Source organism: Corapipo altera, unplaced genomic scaffold (assembly GCF_003945725.1).
Source record: "Corapipo altera isolate COAL_440 unplaced genomic scaffold, ASM394572v1 61, whole genome shotgun sequence".
Taxonomy (NCBI): Eukaryota; Metazoa; Chordata; class Aves; order Passeriformes; family Pipridae; genus Corapipo; species Corapipo altera.
In genome coordinates, this window is record NW_020884910.1 from 2,586,537 (window position 1) to 2,593,285 (window position 6,749).

At 42.0% G+C, this 6,749-nt stretch overlaps 1 long non-coding RNA gene across 1 annotated transcript; it reads right to left on the reverse strand.

Moving 5' to 3' along the window:
- Window positions 1-562: 562 nt before the first annotated feature.
- LOC113951974 lies at window positions 563-6,347 on the reverse strand. The gene is made up of 4 exons (XR_003529334.1): window positions 6,270-6,347; window positions 1,597-1,768; window positions 919-1,000; window positions 563-606 (listed from the first exon to the last, which is right to left on the reverse strand). It is a non-coding gene; the product is annotated as an uncharacterized LOC113951974 (long non-coding RNA).
- Window positions 6,348-6,749: the final 402 nt, after the last annotated feature.

Sequence of the window (6,749 nt, forward strand, 5' to 3'; positions counted from 1 at the left end):
CAGGGAAGGGAGATGAGTTCTTCTTTTAATTATGAGGACACATGCAAGGTGTTCTGTTAAAGACAATAATGGGAAAGTGCCTAACAGTAAAGACAGGGGCACTACAGAGTAACCAATAGCACAGAGTATGAATGAATATACAGAAGAGGTCCAACTCTAAACACACTGGAAAGCCATGGTCAGGGAAGATGCTTGTGTTAATGTATATACCTATAACAAATACCAAAGGCTTTTCTTCTGCTATATCTTGACAACATTTTTCTCATCTGTAACACAAGTAGAAGATTTTATATTTAAGTGTGGGTTTGTGTGTATGTATGGCAGGAAGTAAGAGTTAATAAGTCAAATGAAAAAGCCTGGGGAAATATGACCATTCTCTGCTGAGAGCACCCCTTTTTTTCTGCAAGCATTGAATGCACTCCTTTCACACTATCTGAAATTATGGGTTGAACTAATTAAGACAAAAATAAAGAGAATCAAATCACTGAGAAAGTCTTGTAATGCCAAAGGTTTAGTGTTCCATAACAGACTGGGATGACTCATCTGCAAAGCACTCTGAAATCCTCCTGCATGTTGACACAACTCCATTGTCCTGCTGTTCAGTGTCTGTGTTCCAGTTGTCACAGAAAATGAAAGGACAATACTCACTGTTATGTTGCAGCTGTATATTGTGACTGATTCATAGTTTCCCTTTTGGGAAGGAATACAAACTGGTCTTGCAGGTTCTCAGGCGTTTGCAAGACACATATGCAATTCTGACATATCTGAAGATGGTGAATACTAGACCCCACTTGCTACTAATAAACCATCATTAGTGAATAGCTGATATAAGCTGTTATAGAATTGGTATGAATGTTTCAAGGTGTAAGTGAGGTGAGATTTTTAGGCTGGGAAGCCTCTTTTATTAGATGAACTGACATGTTTGGAGGGAAAAACCCCACAACAGAAAAGCCTTTGGGAATCCAAGACCTTCTCCAGGCTGAATGCTTTCCAGCAGAACCTGAAAAAACAGTGTTGTCGCCAAACGAAAATTCTGTTTTTATAACAAGTTTGCATTTGTTGTACCAAAAAAAAAAAAAAAAGAGCTTGTGTGGTTTTTCATTTCACTGAAGCCCTAATATTTCAAAACAAACATGACACCTGTCTGTCTGTCTTTCAACTGATATTTTTTGTGGAGAAAGCAATCCTTTCTAAATGAACTCCAGTCTGGCATAACATTGGAGAGCATGAGCCCTCTCTCTCATTTACATAAATATGTCTTTTATTAACTGTCAGTACAAAAACAATTTATCATGTAAGACATAAGCATCTGATAAGTAAACAAGTTGGATCCTTCACTGGCATAACTCAGCAGATCCACATGAGTTCAGTGGGTCAGCATCAGTTTACATCATCTTGAGGTCTAACCCAGAGACGTGTAGGAGAACAGGCCAAATCCTAACCAATTCTCCATTTCATTTTCCCCAGTTTTAGATGTCAAACAGCAGAAAGTAAGGGAGAGTGAGCCCATATACAGAGCTAATGTGTATGGGTCTGTGCATTTAGACAAACTCTTTTATTAAGCCACTAATAAACATGGATACAAATAAAAGGCACCTGGGGTGAATGACAGACAACTATAGATGCTGCTCCTCTGACTTCCTCTGTTATTGTTCGTCTCTGCTCGGGTGGCAGCCACATGGTTGCCTTTCAATAATTCAGGATCTGTTTTGCACGCATGGCCAGTCCTGCTTGTCGCATTTTTTCACCTGATCACAAGTCCATTTCTCTGTAAATAAAGCAAGACTTGTATGGAGTTGCAATATCTTTTATTAGGCTGTCTGATACTGAAGGAGGGGGAAGGGAGGACAGTAGGAAGAGTTTGTGTGCCTGAAAGCTTTATAATTTTCTTAATTGTATCAACTACTCTAACAATATATATTACCTTCCCCAACGGCTCGTTTTCCTGATTTCCTTAGATTGTCGTGACTATCTTTTCTGCTATTTCACTGATGCTATGTTAAATTTGTGTGAACTAAGAGCTGCATTCCTACTAAGTGCACACCTCCACTGACATATATGTGCCATTTTAATTACCTCTCATGGATACCACAGTTCATAAAGATATGGGAACAAACAAGATTTATTAACGTTTGATTAAGGATTATTTAGATAATTGCCTGTCACTTCAGGATTTGAACCCTTGATCTGACCATTTATACATGAAGACATTAGCAGTAGAACTGTTAAAAAGTAGAGATCGGTAACAAAAATGAACTGAACAGTAAAATAACTCAGTCTGAGTCTCAAGCACGTTTTCCTAGTGTAATATGGAATACACCACTAATGGCCACTGTTCTTTGCAGTCTGACGTAGGAGAGCTTGCATTAGAAAGCTCAGTAGCTGCATCACTTTTAATCCCTTCAGAAACATTTTTGCTTGAAAAATATCCTTTGCTTCCTCATATGCCACTCTTTAAATGAGAGTTTCAACGAGTTCACCATCAGCAATGTCAAGGTATTATCTTTGCAAACGTGGCTGTAGAAGTATCATGGTATTTAATTAATGCATATAGAATGTTCTGAAGAGTGATCTGAACTGCAGTGTCACACATATGTATAGGTACAAGCTACTACAGATCTTTTGGGCAGCATAATCCCCTTTGGGGAGTTGTAGACTGCTGTGTAGAAGGGATAGAAAAGAGCCAAAACAAAAATTAAGGATGTTGTAAATATCAATCACCTGTGTTTAACAAGGCAAAGGTCTCTTTCTTATGTCTGTCACTTCCATCTTTTCTTCTCCTTTTCTTCTTCTCACCTGGCCTAAGTGGCATACAGAAAGGAGTGTTCCTTCCCTTTCCTCTGAGCACCTTTTTCTCAGTCCTAAGCACTCTCAAAACAAGAGACTGTCCCCACAGAGATCAGTCCTGAGAGTTTAAGCTAATCATGTATTTCAAAATAACAAGGTTTGAGTTCATTTCACTTGCCATTAGGGTGCAATAGCTTTGTGTTTCCAGGCTTTTATCTGCAACCATGAAGGATGGATGCTTTATCAATTTTTTAAAATGTTTCTAAAGAAAGCTGAGGATCTCCTTTAATATCTCAGTGGTTTAAGCAGTGTGAGGCAGCAGAGACAACTCTGATTTCTGGGGTCTTGACTCCCTCTCCTTGCTTTACTTGTTACACTGATGTTCAGCAGAAGTTAAGATGCCAGTAACAATTTATGTGTCTCTCCCATTAGCAACTCTGAGAAATCTCTTGGATTGTCCTTTAGGTTTGTTAAGGTTTATTGTTTTGTTCCAATCCCATCTCTTATTATGTACGAATATTTATACATAGATTTAATATATTTTGCTCTCCTTTCTTTCCTCGGGTTATATTTTTTTACTTGGTGCTTTCCATTTTGATTGAGGTGGTGACTAGATGGGCCTCATCTTCCTCTTGGTTCAAAGAACAATTCATTATTTGCTCATGTCTGGGAAATGAATGCCTCTGTATGATATGTTGGGAGACAGGGATAAACATCCCTTCTGGCTGATTGATAGTCTTATTAAAGATTGCAGTAGGTGAAATAATCCCCCGTAGCTTCATAGGGGTAAGATCCCTTTCTCTTTTCCCCTCAGACTGGCTTTAGGGCATGCTTGGGACTTGGCTTATGCTCTGTCCAATCTTAGAGCATTACTTAATTAGCCTTTATTGAAAGCCATTAGCATTGATCAATGGTGGTACACACTTTTTTTACCGAGGAAGATGACCACAGTGTTTATCCACTAAAAACTTGCAAATTTGATAATTTGCTGCTATTCTTGCTGTCTTTTTATAATAAATTTAATCGATGTGCAAAGATTTTGATCTCTTAGTTGTCATCTGCAATATGTGGGAGGAGGAAGAAACAGAAGTGATACCATGATTCCTTGGTTATGTATTCCTTGCTTGAGTTTTCCACTTTGCTTCCATATTGATCTTCTCTTAAGGGGCTTCTTTGCACATTTTCCCATCCTGTGGTCCATCACTGGTTGCACCCTTGACACTGTCAATGCATTCAGCCTTGTCCTCTTCCTCCTACTGCCCTCTTGCCTTCTTCCACTGTACCCTGTCTGCAGGAGACAACCATCTGGACTCTGTCTCTCTCATACCATAAATCCCTTCTTGTTCATTTTTTCCAGGAACATTTATCATCCAGTCCCCCCATCGACTGAATGTCCTTTTTAAATTAATAATTAGAGAACAAACAAAATGTGTACATAGCCTGCAATGTGTTCAGCTATTGTAGCTTTCTGATCCAAAGCATGTGAAAATCAATGTGGACCCCTCCCTTGATGCTACAATCCTTATCCTTCCTATAAAATGAACTTTTTTTTTTTGCTTGTAATGCACTGCTGCAATCCATATAATAAATTAGATTATAATCCCCTCATGGGCAAGGACCTGTCTTTTTGATATGCCTGTGCATTGTTGATGTCATAGTACATATGCATCTTTGCACATTCTCACCTCCTGCCTATATCCAGTGCACCAGGATATAAGAATGAAATGAGAATAAAAGTGGACAATATTTTTCTAATTATTAGCATGCAGATAAGCCCCTTTAATTAAGGAAATTATATACCCTGTTAAAAAAAGAAAGCTTCTCTGTTAGACTGCAGTCTTGTAATGGCTTTGTGTTTGTGCAATTAGGACCAAATCTTGAAGCCACCGAAGCCAATAGTGGCCCTTAATGGGATTAATTCTTCATTTGTGGGGTGATGGGCTAGATGATCTAAGAGGCCTTTTGCGTCTTGTGCTTCTCCAATCTCTCTCAGGGTAGATGACACATAATGGAGAAGACAGCTGTTTTTGAATAAACTGCATTAAGTGTCCGCATATATTTCCTAATGCAGGTTAAAAAAACCCCACCCCTGTCTCTCTGCTAGTGTGCGTGGCCCTCTTACAGAGCAGGTCCCTCCTGTGCTGCAGACAGTGTATGAGCTCGTCAATACCCTGCAGGTTTCTCGGGGGTATGTATCTCTGTATTTCCCGAGATCCTCTGGGAAAACTCCGCAGCTAACGCTAATCAAATTGAACCACTGTCAAGACTTCCTGCGAAGCTTCGAGGAAACATTTCTGAATATTAGAGGTACAGGAGAGGAGAGTTAAAGTTGGGGGAGGGAGGCAGGACAGTTTTAGAGCTTAAGTGGATTACATAGCTTCATAACCCAGTTATGGGTCCGTGGACTCGAGTGAGCTGTTTTTTCCCCTCCTCTGGCTGTCTGCCTGTCAGATAGTTCCCCTGACAGGCAGGCTTTATTAACCTCCCCCAGCTGGCTCTCTCAGCATTTCTTATTTTCCAGTGCTTGCATCCCCTAGCAGCTCATCTCAGCCCTTCTCATATCTCTAAGCTCCCCAGGGTCCTTCCTTTAGCTGCACCAGCTGTCAGCACCCGTTGAAGTCTCCTCACTAGCCCACTCTACCTGCATTTACCAAACCCACTGACTGGTCTCTGATCTCTACCAATGCAAGCCCCAGGGAGCCAGCAAAGTGTGGATGGTTTAGCTCAGACCACGGGACCTACCTTTCAAAGGTAAACTGACTTGCTTCTATTTTAAATAGCTAAGAGGGCTAGCTTAAAAACAGATGAGCGCTTGAGCATCAGTGTTTGCTGGTATGAAGGAGCAGCAAGTGCCTAGTGCATCTGGGTACTCTAATACTTCCACACTCAGCAAAAAAGTTGTGTGATCATGAGTTAATTGTGAGTCTGGTTGTTGAGCCTGAGCCCTGAAATGTCACCTCAAGACTGAGGTGTGAGCCTGACATCTGCTGGGGACAGCACCCTTCTACAGAAAATGCCAGGCCATCCTTCCTCAGGGATGCTCTCCCAGGAGGGATGGTGGCAGGGAAGCTACTGCCTGAGGCACTCTGAATGGAATACATCCAGCCTGGAGGAGGCAACATAAACAAAGGACAGGGTGACCCAACCACAGCCTGATATGAGGTAAAGGCTGAAAACCCAATTTACACTGGAGGGCTTCAGTCTCCCAGGAGTGAGACAGAACTAAGACAGCAGCCAGACAGCCAACGAGTACACCCAGGGTTTACAACATCTGCATGGGTGTCCATGGCCACATGAGAGACAGAACTCTGTGTCTGCACTGACATCAAGCTGAAATCTGCTTTCCCTCTTTCCTTTTGAAGCATCCACCACTGTCACGATGATGTTTTTCCTTTGTTGACATAGTTGGTGGCTTGCCTGAGTCTTATTCAGCCCTCTGGGCTTGACAGCCAGAAATGCTGCAGATAGACTCCAAAAGTCACTGCTTGGCATCCGCCATGCATGCGTCTCTGTGTCTCCTCTCTGTCCTCAGCCACAGCCTCCTTCTCTTCCCTCCCCTCCCTGCCACTATGACATATCTGTATGGAACTTTAGTCCAGTCGTACAGGAAAGGATGGTATCCAGGGCTGACTGTAAGAAAGTCATGTATGAGTGGCTCAAGGACATAAGGAGTAATGGAGAGTAGAAGAAAGTGCCCCTTGGTCTGATTAAACACTGATCTGATGCCTTAAAACTGTGCTGCTATATTGGCTCTGGCTTGAGTGCCGTAAAGGAGGGTGGTGGTGGCTAGGCAGCATCCCTGGACATCTCTTTGTCAGTGAGGGCATCAGGTCTTCTGCTCTGACCAGATGCAGACAACCAGCCAGGGCCCAGTGCTACCCCGTGGTACTGCACAGGTTGCCGCTAGTGGAAGGTGTCCCTGCCTGTGGCAGGGAGGCTGGAACTACATGATCCTTAAAGTC